We start from the raw sequence: 19,735 nt of genomic DNA, 5'->3' as shown, positions 1-19,735 counted from the left end.
CTGCAGGAAGTTAAGTCCTGGCTTGGGAAGTGTTTTGCTATGAAGGACCTAGGAGAAGCTGCCTATATTCTAGGGATAAAGATTTTGAGAAACCGGAGTAAAAGACTAATTGGACTTAGTCAAAGTACCTACTTGGATAAGGTGTTAAAGAGATTCAGCATGCAAGATTCCAAGAAAGGAGAGTTACCCATCCAGAGTAACACTAGACTGAATAAGACTCAGAGCCCGAGTACTAAGGATGAGATAGCAGAAATGAGTCGGATACCTTATGCTTCGGCAGTAGGCTCGATCATGTATGCTATGACCTGTACTCGACCTGATGTAGCTTTTGCTTTAAGCATGGTTAGCAGGTATCAGGGGAATCCTAGTAAGGCTCACTGGACAGCGGTAAAGAACATTCTCAAGTACCTACGGAGGACTAAGGATTGGGTCCTTACCCTTGGTGGGAGTGATGACTTGAGAGTTTTAGGGTATAGTGATGCTAGCTTCCAGACTGATAGGGATAATTTCCGCTCTCAGTCGGGCTGGGTCTTTACCTTAAATGGAGGAGCAATCTCTTGGAAAAGTTCCAAGCAGGAGACAGTGGCTGATTCAACTTGCGAATCAGAGTATATAGCGGCAAGTGAGGCGGCAAAAGAGGCATGTGGCTAAAGAACTTCATTGGAGACCTTGTATTTGTACCAGCTATATCAAGGCCTATGGATATTTTCTGTGATAGTGAAAGTGCAGTTGCCTTAGCAAAGGAACCAAGGGATCATGGGAGATCCAGACACATCGATAGAAAATATCATTTCATAAGACATCGTATAGAAGAAGGACTCCTCGTGGAAAAGAGGGTATCATCGGATGAGAACCCGACAGATCCCCTCACGAAGGGACTGGGTAGGGTTAAGCATCTCTAGCATGCTAGGAGTATAGGGCTGAAAGATGATATTAGTTTTAGTAGTTAGATAAATTATGAAATTTGTAAAGTGTAATTGACATTTGATGATGAATAAAAGTTGTGTTTACTTATGAGTAAAGTGTTACTATCTTTTGTCAATCGTTTACTATATTTCTTTTGCATGTTTTGACTTCCAGAATATTTATGTTGCTTTACATATTATTCAAAATTATCCACAGTCGTTCATATGTTGGAAGTAGATATGAAGTAAGACTGTCATGAGTTGGTTGCAGAGGTCTAAGATGTTGGACATGGCCTCAACACTCATGAGTGCTCATAAGTTCTGAGTATTGGATTCAACCCACGCTCGCTGGTATCACTTCATGGAATTTATCTCGAGTGATCGCGAGATGGTAATATCATATAAGTCTTCAAACCTAGAGATATTACTTGTTAACTATGAGTTAGTTATGCATTGAACGTACAAAACCGCATTGGTAACTCGATGTTATAAAACGTGCATTTGTGTGTAATTTAACAAGTAGTAGAACAAGCATATGAGTCGAAGTTTATCTGTTCCTTCTTGGATTAGAAGTTGATATCTGGGGCCCTCAATGATTTTGTTTTGACCTATGTACCGGGCCCGGTCAGAGCTAAGTTGATGTGTTCAATTAAGTTCTATGTCAAACAAATCGAAAATCGGGAAACAAACTGCTGGACAATAAGCAAGACTATGTTCCATGTGTTTGTCCAACTGATATCTAGAACAGAGGATTATATGATCCCTTATCTGAAATGGCGTACCCTCATCTTCTCAGTTCCGAGAAACCTTGAAAAGAGCTACGATTGCCGACCGGTTCCTAAAGTCATACTTGCAGTTATAGTTATTAGACTTATCCAAGTGGGAGACTGTTGGATAAGGTGTCTAAGTCAATAACTATTTCTGGTATGTACTTGACCCGACCCGACATGGTCCATTTGGGTTGCATGGCACCATGCAATTGGATAGACTAAATGAGAGAAATAACACTTGTGGTATATTAATATATTATAAGTTCTAATATATTAATAATATTATTTAATTAGTTTGATCAAGAATTAATTAAGTGATCAAAAGATAACTAATTAAATATATGGGTTGATTATGTAAATCATCCATAACTTATATAGTGGGCTAAGAGGCTCCATGGATAATCAAGTTGGGTTGAGCCCATTGGATGGTCCATGGAGGCTCCATAGGAGTTACAAACCCATGGGTCATGGAAATGAAGAGTCATGACACATTAGGGTTTACATGGTGTAACCCTAGATGTGTCAAATCTATATAAAGCTCATGTGTTCTCCCAAAATCAGTTAGACAAGAAACAAGAGGGCTAGAGCCGATTTTTAGAGTGTTATACTTTCTCTCCAAGTTTACTCCATAGCATTTGGTGTTGTGTGAAGCATTTAAGGAATCACACTAGGGGTGCTAGGCTCACAAGGTTTCAAGGATCAAAATCAACAACAAGGTATGTAGTTCTATCTATTATTTAAGTTAAAATTGTTCCCCATGTATGCTAGATAAGATCATAGCCTTGGAAATCAAGTTTGCATGATAATTAGACAAACATAGATCCAAGGTTATTAGGGTTGCATGTACACTTAGGAAGTGTTAGAATGCTCAAAAACCCATCAATAACAAGTATCTAGCAAGTGTTTAAGGCTCAATGTTATGAACCAAACAAGGGTTTACGGCCGTAGATAGAGTGTACGACCGTACACTCTTGATTTTCATGAGTTTAATAATGATTCAAGGCTATGAATCAAGTGATTAACATGTCTAACTAGATGATAGAGGAAATACTCACACTATTGGAGGTCTTTGAGGAGTTCACAACCCAAGAACAAGTGTGTGTTCTTGGTGTTCTTGGTGAATGATGATGATCTTGAAGATCTAACCCAAACAGATGAATTTCATGGATGAAATTATAGGTTGATACTAGATAAAGGAACGCAACAACTAAGCAATGGAAGAAACACTTACTTAATTGAATATCAATATTAAAAGCTTGATGATAGTTGAGATAAAATCGAAATTCTAGAGTTGGAAGTGTGAGAAATGGTCAAAAATGACAAAATATCTTATATATGGGAGGTGGTGTACGGCCACTTTGAGTGTAAGGCCGTACACTCATGTTCACGGCCGTACACTCATCATGATGGAGTTTTTGGCTCGAATGCAACACGAAGAAATTATGTTAACTCATCCCAAAACCCAAACCTCGAATGCACTAGGCTTAGAACACTCAAACAGACCCTAAACAGTGCTAAAAGATAGTAGAAACGAGTCTGAATTTTGGTTGGTTGGACTGACTTTACAAGGCAACAATTTTTGGGTTGGCACAAGGTGGTTGTATGCGTGATATAATTTGTGTATGAGCACATTTCATGGGTTTAATGTTGTATGGATCTCTCTTGGCCAGGAAACGGAAGGAAATTCATCACCACCACCGTGAGGTGGTGATCGCCATTTTCCGCCGCTGTTCCGCAACTGCTAGCCACCATCTCGAGTGGATGTGGTCTTTCGAGTGTGTTTGTAGTGCTTTTGGTGTTGCTTTGGCCCAAGATCATAACCACCACCACCGTGAGGTGGTGGCTGTCGCCGTGAACCACCGCCAACCACCGCTGCCCGAGGTGGTAGTGGGTGGTACCCGACTTGATTAGACTTTAGTTAATGTAAAAACTTAACTATTGGATTAATTAGTTTTGTGATTTGGTTGGAAACCCTAATTAGGGTTTAGAAAACCCTAATTTTAGTAATGTGTATTTTGGATTTGTCGGGATCCGCATTTGGACCGTTGGATTTGGAATTTTGAATTATGCCCGACCACATTGTAAGTTTGGTCTAGTGGAGTAATGGACTTAATGGATTAATTCCTTAATGGATTAAGTCCTTAATGGGTTAAGTAGGAACACTTAACCCTAATCGTCATTTTATGTGAAAAACCCTAATTGGGTTTGGGTTCTTATTGGGCCATTTCTTGGACTAACTTGCTGTGGGCCTTCGTGGGCCATCAAAATGTTAAATGGTTTGACTAGGATAAATGGTTAGGCCATAAGTTAAGTCCATATAGAGTTTTGGGCCTAATTCGGGAAATTGGGCCATATGTTGGGCCTTGGTTGATTATTGGGCTTTTGGGCTTTCAGAGTGTGTGTTTGGACTTTGGTTTTAGACCAAGTTAGGTTAAGTGTAAAATAGTCTTTTTAGCCCAAGCATTGACTTATGGTTATGTATTGGAACCCAATTATTAATTGGGTGTTGTTTTCATGCTGACAGTTCGGGAATCTGTCAACCGGCAGCTAGAGTTTTATCCGCGGGACTTCGGCAGTGTGAGGTGAGTCTCCTCACCATACCAATGGGTTGAAGGCACCAAGGCCGGCCCATTTTGTGATATGCGGTACACTAGTTGATGTAGTGATATGTGGTATGCTAGTTGGTTATATGCTATATGATATGCTATTTGTTTATGTGATATTTGCATGAAAGACCATGGGGGAGCCCATTGCACTTGGATGTAAGACCATGTGGGGGAGCCCGTGGCTTTTCAAGTAATGACCATGGGGGGAGCCCATGACACTTGGATGTAAGACCATGTGGGGAGCCAATGGCTTTCTTATTAAAGACCATAGGGGGAGCCCATGACACTTGGATGTAAGACCATGTGGGGAGCCCACGACATCCCTATATGTTGTATGCATGGCTTATGTGGTTTGTGTAGCTTTTATAGCTAATATGGTATATGTAATTATCGTGATTGATATGGCTTACGTGATTGATATGACTTATGTGATTGATATGCCCTATGTGATTGATACAAATTATATGGTTTTGTGGATTATGTGGTGTATGCTCTGGGGAACTCACTAAGCTTATGGTTTCAGGTATCGTTGGTTTGGAAAGTAAGGGTCCGGCTTGATCGCAGCGCACACACCCATGTTTTCCGCATTGTGTGATTTTGGGACGTAACTCTGATAACTGTTAATTAAGCAATGTTTTTGGAATGCTTGGATTTAAAAGATAACCATGCTTTTAGTATAATAAAAATGAAATTTTTACCCCTGATTTTTAGGTCCTTACATCACCTCAAGTATGGACTTATGGTTATGCACTGAAACCCGAATGTTGGGTTTTGTTTGACGATTGACAGTTCGGGGATTTGTCAGCCAGTAGCCAGAGAACTATTCGCGAGACTTTAGCAGTGCTAGGTGAGTTTTCCTCCTTATTGAACGGGTCGAAGGCACCAATGTCGGTCCGTATTTATGACTGTATGTATTCTGGACTAAGGTCCGACGTAGGTTTATATGTTTTCCGGGTTTCGGTCTGATGTCGGGCGGTGCCCGAGGAATGTTTGTATGCTTGATGTCTTCATGATTCTTACATTTGTCTGTATTTGTATGTTTTCGGATTACGGTCCGATGTCGGGCAATGCCTTAGGAATGTTTGTATGCTTCCGAATTTCGGTCCGATGTCAGGCGGGGCCTGAGGAATGTTTATATGTTTATGTTGTGTGATTAGTTTATGTATATTTGTTGATATGTTTATATGTATACCGAGCTTTGCTCAATGTTGGACAGGGCCCGATGTCAGACACTGTCCGATGCCGGGCGGGGCACGATGTTGGGCGAGCCCGATGAGGGGGCGAGGCCCATGATATGTTTATATATGATTATGTGTATAGTATGTGGTAGTTTGGGGGGACTCACTAAGCTTCGTGCTTACAGTTTTCAGTTTTGGTTTTAGGTACTTCTGGTAGCAAATGGAAGAGCTCGAGATGACTGCATTGCACACACCATGATGTTTTTAGCCTGAGATGTTTACTCTGATGTTTTAGATATGGATACTTTGATTGTGATGTTTTAGATACTTTGATATATGTTTTTGGATGGATGTTTTGATAACTATTATTTTATTTAATAATTAAAAATAAATTTTCGGTCATGAATTTTTGGGATGTTTCATATTGGGACTAAATTTGAACTTTAAACCCAATTTTAGGCCTGATTTTGCAAAAAATTAACGGAATTAACCATGAAGCCTGTTAAATAGGCTAGAGTTATAATTCTATATTCAATTTGTGGTCAGAGCAAAAAAAAAAAGTAATAATAGAATTTTCCCAATTACATGTGAAAATATTGTGGTTTTTATAGTATTTCCTAAAACTGATAATATTATTATATTCCATTTTTCTCAAATTCCAAATTTTTTTATAATATAAATACACCTTTACTCTCACTCCAAAGCACAACAATTAGACCGGAGGGTGTGAGAGGGAAGCTTCCCTCACTTTTGGTGAGTCATACCCCTCTTTTCCTCACTTTCTTTTCCGTCACCTAAAAGCCAATGAATGGGTGGGTAGCCCCTCCCTCACTTTTTTTTTATATATTAAATAAATTTTTTTTTGATTTATAATTTTTAAATTAATATCATACATAAAATTTAATTAAAAATAAAAAGCATTTCATTAATCAAAATAAAAATTACATTAACCATAATATTTAAATAAGTAGAAAAATAAAAGAAAAAAACGCAAAAAAAAATCAAACAACCTACAACATAGAAAACATAATTAATATCCTAATTTTATTTAAACCAAAATACATCAATCGAAATCATCGTCTTCGTCATCGCCTTGATCGTCTGCGTCATTCTCCACAGCGTCACTCTCGTCGTCGGAATCTTTACTCTTGACGAACATATCAGAATCCTCGTCTGATTCGTCAAACAAATCGTCATGAGATAACTCGTACGGTGGCTGAATATGAGCCCTATAAATGTGCTCCACCAAATCAGCAGGAAGGGCCTGATGAATGTCGCGATTGTGTACTTCTCTTCTATCCACCCTATACTCTTGTATACCAACGACTACCCCTTCGACATTTGGCAAAACTTCATTTTCGTTGTATCGGTATATCGCTCTTCCTTTATCTTCAAGAATCATATTATGCAGTATGATACATGCATACATTACGTGTTGTAACCTTTTCACCTTATATGACTTTGCCCCGACCGCCAACGTCTCTTAAGTACAGCAAATGCTCGCTCAACCTCCTTCCTAGCTGACTCTTGCGTCTCTTTAAACTTTTTCCTTTTCGGGTCGTTAGGACATGTAAGCAATTTCACAAAAACAGACAAGGGAGAATATATACCGTCAGTAAGATAGTGTCCACGCTTATATGCTACCCCATTTGCTTGAAAAGGTACATTGTGTGACTTTCCAAGGTAGATATCGTTGAATACCGACGACTGGTCTAGCACATTGATGACATTTTGCACCAGCTGGACCAAAGAATGCATGCCATATCCAAAGATCATGTAATACGATAGCCTCTAGAATGATCATCGGCTCTTTGTGGTCGCCTCTCATGTACTGACCATGCCATGTGTTGGGGCATAATTAACAACTCCAATGCATGCAATCGATACTACCTAGCATTTCAGGGAATCCATGCTTGCCTTCATGCACCGTATACAATTCGTAGATATCGTTGATAGTTGGTTTGTACAAATATCGTTGCCATAAAACCAAACATATCACTTTGCAGAACTTGTACACACACTCTCACACGGTACGCTCTGACATCCTAAAATACTCGTCCCATTTGTCTGTACACATGCCGTCTGCTAGTTGATGAATTGAAGTCGTGCATTTTTGAATGGGAGAGAAACCTTTTTTCCCCTTGCATACATTTTCCATTGGAAATATGGAAAGCAGACTTCCAAATTGCCAACAATATGTAAGAATAGTTCCTTCCTCATCCGGAACCGACGTCAAAACTTTACAGCGTAGATGACGTTATCTGCAAAATAATCTTTTATAAGGCGGTCGTGTTCGGCTTCGTGATTTCTATGTAACGACGACTTTCTTAGGTTAAGTCGTGCACATGATGTTTCGCCTAGTCGGTTTTGATAGCATGCAACCGTTTTCGCCATGACGAACCGATAAACTTAGCCTCCTCTACAGCCGTCGAATCGGATGATGAAGATGATGACATTTTGAATAATATTTTTTAGAGAGAAATATAGGTTATAGGTTAAAAAAATGATAGAATGTTTGAGTATTTATAGGTTAAGAAAAGGGAAAGAAAAAAGAATATATATATATATATATATATATATATATATATATATATAGGAATGAGTTCTATGGAAAACAAATAACTAAGTCAACATCTACCGGAACCAATAATCAAATGACACGTGTCCATTTCTTTCTTCACAAGTAATGTATTGTGGAAGTTATTATGGAAGTGATATGTTGTCATGTTTTCATTGGTTCAAATATGTGTTGCCCTAATCATTCATTTTCCATATAACTCTTCCCTCTCTCTCTCTCTCTCTCTCTCTCTCTCTCTATATATATATATATATATATATATATATATATATATATATATATAGCCGTTTGGAATAAAAAAAGAAAAAAAATTGCACAGCCAATGGTTAGAAGAGAGAGAGAGAGAGAGAGAGAGAGGGACTCTCTTGCCCCACCCTCTTCCCGCTACTCTTTTTCCGCACCCACGGTGTGGTGTGTCTTCATGCGGGAACCGATCCCGCAGTTTCCCCGCGGTCTACTCTGTCCGGCCTTACCGCAATCAGTGATCCGCCACAACCACTGTGTTGGGTAGCATAGCGTAGCATTTTTAATGTATTGCGTCCATTGGGCTCGATTAATAGTCCATGTTTTGTACTCCGGTTTGGGCCTGTCCAACCGTGAGCTGATAGGGTTTAGTATATAATAATGTGCTTGCATGCATATTAGGTTAACGATTGATAGCAATTACGATAGCTTTAAAGATTTTCTTCATCGTTCTTGTAAACCCTAAATCCTCTACAGTAGAAGTTCTTTATCGAGCTCTTCTGAGGATTGTTTATTAACCATTCGACATCTTTTGATCCATTCTTGTGTTCTTGTTGTTTATTCGTTTATTTCTTTACCTGTTTTATAGATCTAATCGATCTTCAAGTTAGTTTTAACTTATCAATTGGTATCAGAGCAGGAGGTTGTGTAATCGATACACTTCTTTTCTGTGAAAAAGGTTTCGATTAGGGTTATTCCGCATTTATTGATATTTATTGAGCCGTCATCTCATAATTGACGTATCTCGATATTTATTGTTTTGCCCTAATTTGATATATTACAAGTCTGATCTTTGAACAGGTTATTCAATCAATTATGGACGAGTCGCAATCCAATCCCATTAATATTTCGAACAGCATTGGATCAACAACGAAGATTCCCATCCTGTACACCCATGATTATGAAGTTTGGGCGCATCACTTTGAAGATTATGTTATAGGGTCTGAGGATAATGGATACCTCATCTGGGAAGCAATCGTTCCTGGACCTTTTTCTCATTCAGCAACTTCAAGGATTATTAAAACTCAAAAGGAGTATAATGATCTTCTGAAAGATGTTAAAGATATTGCGCAAGACGAAAAAGATAAATTTCAGTGCAATATCAAAGCGTTAAGATTGATCAGATTCGCTCTTCAATCCGATACTTTTAGGCTGGTAAGTTCATGCACGACTGCAAAAGAGATATGGGACAGGCTACGTGAATTGTACTCTACAGACCAAGATCTTGAACACTCCACTCAAACCTTACTCTTGTCCGAGTTTGGTGAATTCAAGCAAGGAGCCGAAGAAACTGTGACTCAAACGTTCGATCGCTTCAATCATCTTCTTAGCAAGATGATCAAACACGACATCGAAAGGAAGCTTATTGAGCAGAAGGTTACGTTTTTGAATGGACTCAGATCTGAGTGGAGAGCAGTTGTGTCCACAGTTAAAGCGCACGAGCAATTCAAATCCTATTCTTTGGCGAAACTGGTGGGCATCCTAAAATCTCAAGAAAAGATCGTGTTACAGGAGAAAAATGTGGTTTCAAGCCTAGGTTCGTTGGCCCTCCTGTCCAAAAGCAAAACGGTGATGGAGGACGAAGACCTCAACTTGGATGACTATGACCTCACTTCTGAGGACTATGCTATGATGGTGTCAAACCCCAAGAGGTTCATCAAGAAGAGATTCCCCGCTAACAAGAACCGAAATTGGCAAGGGAGTTACAGTTCTGAAAAGGTCAAAGATGAACCGAAGGCTGAAGAGTCAAAGAAGGAACCGAAGGCTGAAGGAGATTCGGGGAGTGAGTTGCTATTATTGTGGAGGAAAGAACTACTATGCAAAAGATTGCGTCCTCAAAAAGATGGCAGAAAAGGATGAGGAAAAGGATGAAGAAGCTTTGTTGCAGAAAAAGCTAGATGAAATCAGGAAGAAGAAATCTACTGCTAACCCTCCTATGAATGCGTTAATTGTGCAGGGTTCGGTAGCTGATGATGAGTTCGGTGGCGTGGAGGTCTGGTCAACCGACTCTGAAGATGATGAAGTGAGGAAGCCTTCTCATGGAAAGGCTTATATGGCGAAAGATGAGAGCAGCGGTGGCAAATGCTTGATGGTGACAGACGTGTCTCAGATGAGGGGATACAACACGGATGGTGGGATTGAAGACGCAAAGGAGCAAGAGGACTTGTGCTTCACTGCAAAACCGCTCAGCGTACAGTTCAACGAGCTTGATGAACTGATCAAGAAGGTACAATCCGTTTTTGTTTCATTCAAAGTCCCACAATGCTCATATGAAAAAGAATTAAAAAGTGTTAATTCAAGAATCTCTTATCTAGATAGTAGTTTAACTCAAACTCGAGTCACCAATTCTAACCTAACTGACCAATTAAGCAGGGTGTCTTCGAAGAGTGAGGAACGGCAGATGTGGATCGAACTGAAGGAGTCGGAATTAATCAAAATAAAAGATGAAAACATTTATTTGCAAAGAGACAATTTAAAGATTTTGAAACAGCGAAATGTTTTTTGTTTGATTGCCAAACGTCTTTATACTAATATTACTCAGCTTCATTTGGATTGTGAAATAGGACAAAAGATTCATCGCATGATTTTACCCTTCCTTGAGTTTAAGGAGGATGAAATTGATGTTGAAGCGTATAATTGTGAGAGTGTTATTTCATCTGAGGATGTTAATCCAACGTATATGTATGGATTGGACAAAATCGAATCTTTTATTAAGTCCAAGGACCATAAGGACATGCTTAAAAACCTTTTGGATGAAAATGATAAACTGAAACTAAGAACCGAAACCATACAAAAATTTGACTCTTTAAACGCCAATTTAAGCTCAGAAAATAAAATTGATATTGAAAATGCATCTGAGCTTAATGAGGACGACAGTATGAGTGAAATTTCTGTAGAGGATACAGTTGACTGTTCAGAATTTGTCAAGAGCGAACTCAAAAACCACAAGAATCTTATTTCTGAAAATTCAGTGGAGTTTGCTCGTATGTCCCAAAAAAAAGTCCCCAATTCTTGCAGAGAAGGCAGTAGTATATCAAAAAGTAAGAACCACTCCAAATCAGGTGTATAAGGTCACAGGTGTAACCGAACATCAGACTGCTGAACTCACAGCTATTGTAAACGAAGACAATGCTGATGGCTGTGACGAGTTCTTCTGGTCAGCTCCCATTGACAATGCTGATGAAACGGTAGGTTTGTCTTAAAGGACTTCATGGAAAAGCAAAGGCAGATATGTGCCAGAACCTTTGAATAAACCTGATAGCTTCAATGTGCCAAGTACTAGTGGTACGAAAGATGTTCCTCAGGAAAAAGAAATTCCTGCAAAAGAAGTCGCATCCCCAAGTGAAACTTCATCAGTTCAGAGTGAACCAGCTAAAGAAAAACAAAAACCGAAAGCTAACATCCATCATCAACCGAAGCAGATGAGAAATCAAAAACGAAAAAGGAATCAGAGATACAGGAAGAATCTCTCTGAAAGAAAACAGTTTTGGCAATCTCAGAGTGCCTATTTCTCACATCAAGACAGGAACTTAAAATCAGAGAAAAGTCCTGTTGGATCGAAAGAGCGCAACAACAATCGAAAGCAGAGGTTCGGTTCGGAGAAAAACATCAACCGAAAGCAAAGGTTCGGTTCAGAAAATGATTCCAACCGAAAGCAAAGGTTTGGTTCTGAGAATGATTACAACCGAAAGCAGAAGTTCGGTTCAGAGAACTACATCAACCGAAAGCAAAGGTTTGGTTTGGAAATCAAAAGAGATCAAAACTCTAGGGTCGGTCCCACTGATGATCAAAAGCAAAAGGGTCACCTTGAATCTTCAACCAAGAAGTCATCTCAATCTAAGCTCTCTCATTCTAATTCTTCTAATTCTTCAAAATCTTCTATCTCTTCTCCACCTCGTCCTAAATTCCATTCTGTTCCTTCTCAAAAATCTCAATCATCAGCTGAACAAAAAGGAAAACAGAAGGTTTCAGTGGTTAAACCAGATTCAAAACCGAAAGCATCGACTCCCAATAAAATTAAAGTTTTTACCATCAAAAAGAAAGATGAAACAATACTAATAAAAAGAACATATTTAGTTGACATCTCTCTTACTATTCTTGTTCCTGTGAAAGGCTCACGTGGACCCAAGAAGCTTTGGGTTCCTAAATCTGCTTAATTTTTGCAGGTTATCAGTGACGAGCAGTTTGACGAAGAATGGTACATTGATAGTGGCTGCTCGCGTCACATGACAGGAAGGAAGGAAGAGCTAAGGGAATACAGGTCTCTTTCAAATGGTGGAAACGTCAAGTTCAGGAACAACTCCTTCGGCACCATAAAAGGCTATGGAATGATTACAAATGGTGATTTCACGATAAGGAAGGTTGCATACGTGGAAGGACTACAACACAACCTCATCAGTGTATCTCATCTTGTTGGAGGTACCGGTCTCAAAGTCTCATTCGACGATGAGGGTTCTGAAATAATTGAGAAGAAGACGAAAAGAGTTATTCTCAAATCGGAGCGTAAAGGCGAAATGTTTCCTTTAAACCTCAAACCCATCAAAGGAAACCCAGCTATCTGCCTGTTATCCAAAGCACAATCTGACGAAAGCTGGCTGTGGCACCGAAGACTCTCTCATCTCAACTTTAAAGATATCAACAAACTTGTTACTGGAGGTCATGTTCGAGGTCTTCCATTGCTCAAGTACGATAGAGATCATTTGTGTGTTGCATGTGAAATGGGGAAGCAGAGTCGTCAAAGTCATCCATCTATAATAAACACTAAAGTTGTTGAACCACTAGAATTACTTCATATTGATTTGTGTGGTCCATCATCTATCGAAAGCATCGGTGGTAGCAAGTATATTCTTGTTATTGTTGATGACTTTTCGCGTTTTACATGGGTGTTCTTTCTGAAGCTTAAATCTGAAGCGACTCACAAGCTAAAAGTGTTCATCAAGTAGATTGAAGTACAGCTGAAGACGGTCGTTCGCAACATCAGGAGCGACAATGGATTGGAGTTCAAAAATAGAGAATTCGAAGAATTCCTGGCAGAAAAGGGAATCAGTCACAACTTCTCAGCTCCCTACACACCTCAACAGAACGGAATTGTCGAAAGACGAAACCGATCCTTATGTGAAGCAGCCCGAACCATGCTAAGTTTCGCTTCCTTACCTTTATATTTTTGGGCTGATGCTATTTCTGCTGCTTGTTATACACAGAATAGGTCATATCTCAACAAGCGCTTCACTCTCACTCCTTATGAGATCATCAACAACAGGAAGCCAAATGTGAAGTTTTTCCATGTGTTCGGTTCAAGGTGTTTTATCTTCAATTCTAAAGAACACCGCAACAAGTTCGATGTCAAAGCCGACGAAGGGATATTTCTGGGATATTCTCTCACTTCTAAAGCATATAGGGTATTAAACAAGCGTTCGAGGAAAATAGAAGAAACTTACTACGTGACTTTTGATGATAGCTATGTCAAAAAGCTAAAGGCCAACGAAGACACAGCTGAAGAAATCTTTCCTCAAACTGGCCAAGTTACAGCCTCGATCGCTAATCTATTCGAGAAGTTTATGGAGCTTTTTGATGAACCAGAGAAGGCCACTCTTTCTGAAGCAAGTGCAGCAGACAACCGGGTAGATCACTTAAAGCAACTTGTCGACGATGCTGCAAGGAGAATGAATGAAGGAGAATCAGGTTCTGAAGACCCTCCACAACACAATGCTTCAGTCGATGGGGAGGATCCACCATCATCATCCCAGCCGAGCTCACAAGTTGAGGGGGAGCTAAGGTCTCAAACTACTCCCGAAAGCACTTGGCCAACCGAAAGCACTTCGCCAACCGAAAGTGCCTCACCATCCGAAGGTGCATCAACGCCCGAAAGCTCAGCACCACAAGAAACCACTATAGCTCAAGATTCTCAAGACATTCCTGTAAGATCATCTATCGAGGGGGAGCATGCTGATATGTCTTACGACTATGAAAGCCAGTCCGAACCAGAAGAAATGATAAACGCTGAATTAGATCCAACCTTTGATCCAAACTACCCTCCTCTCACCAAATGGACCAGAGATCATCCTGTCTCTCAAGTTGTTGGTGATGTATCTGAAAAAGTTCTGACTCGATCACAACTCAAGGCAAAACAGACTTCCTTGTTTTCAAAAGTCGAATTCTGCATGTTTAACTCATTCGTATCAAAAGTTGAACCAAAGACAGTTAACACTGCTCTTGATCACTCCGATTGGGTTCAAGCTATGCAAGACGAACTGAATGAATTTGAAAGGAACAAAGTTTGGCGACTTATTCCAACTCCTCCAGATGCCTCGGTTGTTGGTCTCAAATGGGTCTTCAGGAACAAAATGGACAAGGAAGGGTACGTTATAAGGAACAAAGCACGTCTTGTAGTGAAAGGATACTGTCAGGAGGAAGGCATTGACTATGAAGAGACTTTCGCTCCTGTAGCTAGGCTGGAATCAGTAAGAATATTTCTTGCCTATGCTGCCCACAAAAACTTTGAGGTCTACCAAATGGACGTCAAGTGTGCATTTCTTAATGGAGAACTCGAAGAAACTGTGTATGTGGAGCAACCTCCTGGATTCGTGAATGAAAAGTATCCTAATCATTGTTACATTTTGGATAAAGCCGTGTATGGACTGAAACAAGCTCCGAGAGCCTGGTATGAAACGCTGACTAAATTTTTAAAGATGTCCAAATTCAAACAAGGTTCGGTTGACTCAACCTTCTTTCGTAAAAAGGAAGGTAACCACCTTATGATCGTTCAAATTTATGTCGATGATATCATCTTTGGCTCAACGAATCCTAGCCTAACAGCTGAATTCAGAAAGCTGATGGAGACTAAATTTGAAATGAGCTCAATGGGTCCTATTAACTTTTTCCTTGGTTTAAATATTAGACAGGGACCCGAAGGCATCTTTATTAATCAGGAAGCTTACACGAAGACTCTCTTAGCAAAATTTGGCATGATGGGAGATTCAAAAGTCAAAGTTCCAATGGTGTTCGGCACCAAGCTCACTCCATCCCTGGATAAACCGGCTGTTGATATTACGCTTTATCGTCAAATGATAGGCTCTCTAATGTATCTCACTGCTAGCAGGCCTGACATAATGTTTTCTGTTTGTTACTGTGCTAGATTTCAGGCAAACCCACGCGAACCTCACATGCTTGCAGTGAAGAACATTTTACGATATCTCAAGCGAACTACCTCTTTAGGTCTATGGTACCCTTCCAACTCAGGCTTCTTCGTTCAAGCCTACTCAGATGCAGACCTTGGAGGTTGTGGACTCGACAGGAAAAGCACCACTGGCGGCTGCCAATTCCTTGATGGGAAGTTGGTTAGCTGGAAGTCAAAGAAACAAACGTGCGTGTCTTTGTCTACAGCTGAAGCAGAATACATTGCAGCCGCATCCTGTACCTCTCAAGTGATTTGGATCCAGAGTCAACTCCGAGACTATGGACTCAATATGAAAAAGATCCCACTATATTGTGACTCTGAAAGTGCAATTAGGATCTGTCATAACCCAGTGCAACACTCCAAGACCAAGCACATAGCACTGAGGTATCACTTCATCAAAGATCATGTGGAAGATGGAAACGTTGAAGTACACTTTGTTAGAACCACTGATCAATTGGCTGATGTCTTTACCAAAGCTCTTCCTGAAGCGTCATTCAACAAAATACTACAAGGGCTAGGTATGATGGAATCAAAGTCAGTACCACAAACTGCCTCTCAAACTCAAACGTCAGAATTGAAATAGACCGAACGTTCGGGTTCAGTTAAATCATCTGCACTCGCTCATCATTTCAAAGGTAGTTTTCTTGGTTGTAAATTTCATGTACAAAGTCGTTTATCTTATTGTCATAAGTATTTCCTTTTTTGAAAGTCTAAATTCCTTGGTTTTTCAAAATTTTTCAAAACCGAAACCAACCGAACGCTCGGGTTCGGTTTTTCAAAATTTTTCAAAACCGAAACCAACCGAACGCTCGGGTTCGGTTTTTTTAAAATTTTCAAAACCGAAACCAACCGAACGCTCGGGTTCGGTTTTTCAAAATTTTTTCAAAACCGAAACCAACCGAACGCTCGGGTTCGGTTCCAAAGTTTTTTTTCTTTTCTTTTCCAAAATTTTTTTTAATCTTTTATTTTCTTTCTTAGTCTTATTTTTCTTATTATTTATCATTTTTTTTTATATATATCAAAACTCCAAAAATATTTTGTTCTTCATTTGCTTTTTGTCTTTAATTTTTACATGTGTGTTCGTTCGTTTATGGGGAAATATTTGTTGGATTAGTTAAGTGTCCCTAGAAGCATGCTGTTGTATGTGCCTAAAGCCTCATCAGATTCTGAATAATAGCCTTAATGACTTGGTATACACAAACCTTGTCCTCCCAATTAGGCTACTACTCTCTTATTCTAATCGTGAGCTACCTAACTCTCTTCTCACATGAGATAAGAGTTTTCTGCTTGGTCCTACTTTTCACAGCAGAGGTACTTTTCTTTCTTACACCATCTCCATTATATTTCTCCATTAAATTCGTTTCATCAACGTAACCCTTGAGACTCTCAGAAATTACCACTGAGGTTTATGGTTACTCAAAAACTGTGTTTATGATCTTAGTTTCGTGCCACTACGAGCTGAGTGAAACCCAAAATTCAATACCAAATCTGAATTGACGGTGAACAATTAATTTGCTCAAGTTTTCACTAATGAATTGACGGACGTATCCTCATGAAATCTCAAGTTTTTCTTTTGTGTGATTCCTATGAAATTGTTAAACACCATAACATTTCTTCCCTTGGGATCCAGTTTTATTTTTTTGAGATTTTATATTTTCCAAGCCACTTTAAAATCATTTCCTACCTACTTGTTCAACAGACTACACCGGTCTCACAAGTACTTTGTTCACTTTCTATCTTATTTCAAGATTAGAACTGTTGAATCAAAGCTAAAGCCACCCTAAGGAGCCTAATTAAAAGAAGCCTTTCAACACTTCTTAATAAGTGTTTGATCGTTATTCAACGGGAAACCACACTAACACTTTAAGGTCTCTCTTGACTTTGAAGGAAGAGATTCGTGCTCGGGATCATTTGTTTCGTGTCTTTATTGACATCACAATTATTCCTAAAAAGATTTGCTTTATTTCTTTTCTTTTTACACCCTTAGCACGAAAATCTTTGATTTCCCAAAATTCTGGTACTAATAATTACAGGCTTTTTCTTTGGATTGGTAATTAATTATAAGATGTGGTCAATATTAATCCACGTGGGCGTGTTATTCAAAGGATGTCATTACATATTAAAGGGATAAGATGAAAAGTTGCTGACTCAGGCGGGAGATTAATTGATTTGATTTCAAACGGCGGAACAGGGAAAGCGTGCGAATTTGAAGCGTCTAATCTCTAACTGACGTCGCAGACGCGTGTGCGAATTTGAAACGGTTCCTCTCTGGCACAGAAAGGCGCGTGTGAATTTGAAACGGGTTATCAGAAACGGCGCTTGATGGGAGGCGTGTTCTTCGGAATCTGACACTCTCTCTCATGCGTGATCATCGGTTCCACAACTGTCACGCATCAGTCACTCCGAAAAACTCTTGGTATTTCGATAGATGATTTGGGAAGATCCTTCTCTCTCCTTAAACCCCAGTATAAAAAGGCGTTAGCATCTACCATTTACCTCTTTACTACAATCAAAATTCCCAAAGCAAAAGAATTTCCTAAACCCTTACTGTTCATCATCTTCTTCACTCTCTTCAACAATGGCCGATTCATCATCTGTGCATGCCACTTCCCACATTCTTCCCATTCGCCCTCAACAGTGTCTCGTAATCGATTTAACCCCTCATGTCTATGACTCCTACATGTTCCCAATCATCGAATGCTTGAAGTATTCGCCGATTGCACCTGCACTTTCTAGGGTGGAATCAGTGCCCATGGAGTTCTTATCGAAGATCTATGCGACTGCCCATTACGATAAAGTGGTTGATAGGATCTTCTTCGAAGTTTCTCATCACAAAGCGTCCATCTCCAAGCAACGCTTTTGTTCTCTGCTAGGGTTTGAAGCTGACCCTTCAAGGGTTAATCCGGAGACAATTCCGATGGGGCACCTCTTCAATATGTTCTACAATATGGGGTACACGGAGGCGCTCACCTCCGTCGCAAAGTTCAAAAAGTCTTGTTTACCGCCACAGTGGAACGGATTGTTCACTGTGCTTTTCAAGGGTCTTTCAGAAAGGAGCTCAGGTTCAGATGGCTCCAGTCGACTATTCCTGTCCATTCTGTACGGAGTTTACAACGGCGTCAACGTCGACTATGGGTTGGTTCTCTGGCAACAACTCATCCAAAGTTTATCTTCTTCTTCACGGCATTCTGAGGTGTCGTATGCAAGGTTTTGGACCCTGATAACGAAGTGGGTTATGGACAAGTACAGCATTCCCACTGTCGCTGGCGAACCGATGTCTTCGATTGGTACATTTCATACCACGAAGATCATCGTTTCAGATGCTTCGAAATTCCCTTTCAATGGTTCCATTCCGGAGGCCATGTACGCTGATGTTCCAGCTGACAGCAGGATCATCCGGACCTACAAGGAGTTCAAGAAGTCTGGTCCGAGGGATCTCACGTCGGAGATGCTAAAGTCCATTCACGATGCCGATAAGCCTGCTCCGAGAAGCAAAAAGGCAGATAAAGGCAAACAGGTGGCGAAAGAGGCTAAAGGCCCTTCTCCTAAAAAGAGGAAAGCTACTAAAGCTGCTCAGTCCCCGCAGCAGAAGAGGCGAAAGGCTCAACCAAAGCGAAAGCTCATTATTGCTTCCTCTTCAAGTGAGTCGGAGGGTGAGAGTTCGGATTCGGCTAACGACTCTCCAAGAGGCAACACACCTCCAAGGGGCAACACACCACCCAGATCACCTACCCTTGATATGCAAATCCATACCTCTCCACTTCCCTCTCCTACTCAAACAATTCCTACTTCCATTCCCACCATAAACCCCTTTACCAACATTCCAAAAACCTCATTCCCTATGCCACCACCCATTTTCACCGATGCAACAACAACATCTACTGCAAAGGTTACAACCAACGTATCTGATACGGGGGTTCATACCGATGCAACTGAACCACCGCCAACAACCAAACCCATACACACAACCGAAACCCAACAACCACCCGAACCTACCCTCACTCAACAACAACCTGAACCTACACCCGCTCAAACTCAACCTGAACCTACTCATACCACAACACCACCAACTTCACCACCACCACCATCTCCCGGTCATGCCTCTGACGGAGATAACCCTTTCCTAGGCGGGGAACACATGACATTTGATTCGGTCTATTACAGTCCGTTTCAAGTGCAAAGCGACGATGATGAGGATGCTCCGGTAACAAAGAAGCACCTTAAGGAGCTCCATGAGAAGGTCGACTTGCTCATTGCTTCTTCCTCCAACTCTCAATC

This window comes from Lactuca serriola, chromosome 5 (genome assembly GCF_051521515.1).
Source record: "Lactuca serriola cultivar US96UC23 chromosome 5, Lser_US96UC23_V15, whole genome shotgun sequence".
Classification (NCBI taxonomy): domain Eukaryota; kingdom Viridiplantae; phylum Streptophyta; class Magnoliopsida; order Asterales; family Asteraceae; genus Lactuca; species Lactuca serriola.
Note: the sequence above shows the minus strand (reverse complement) of the source record.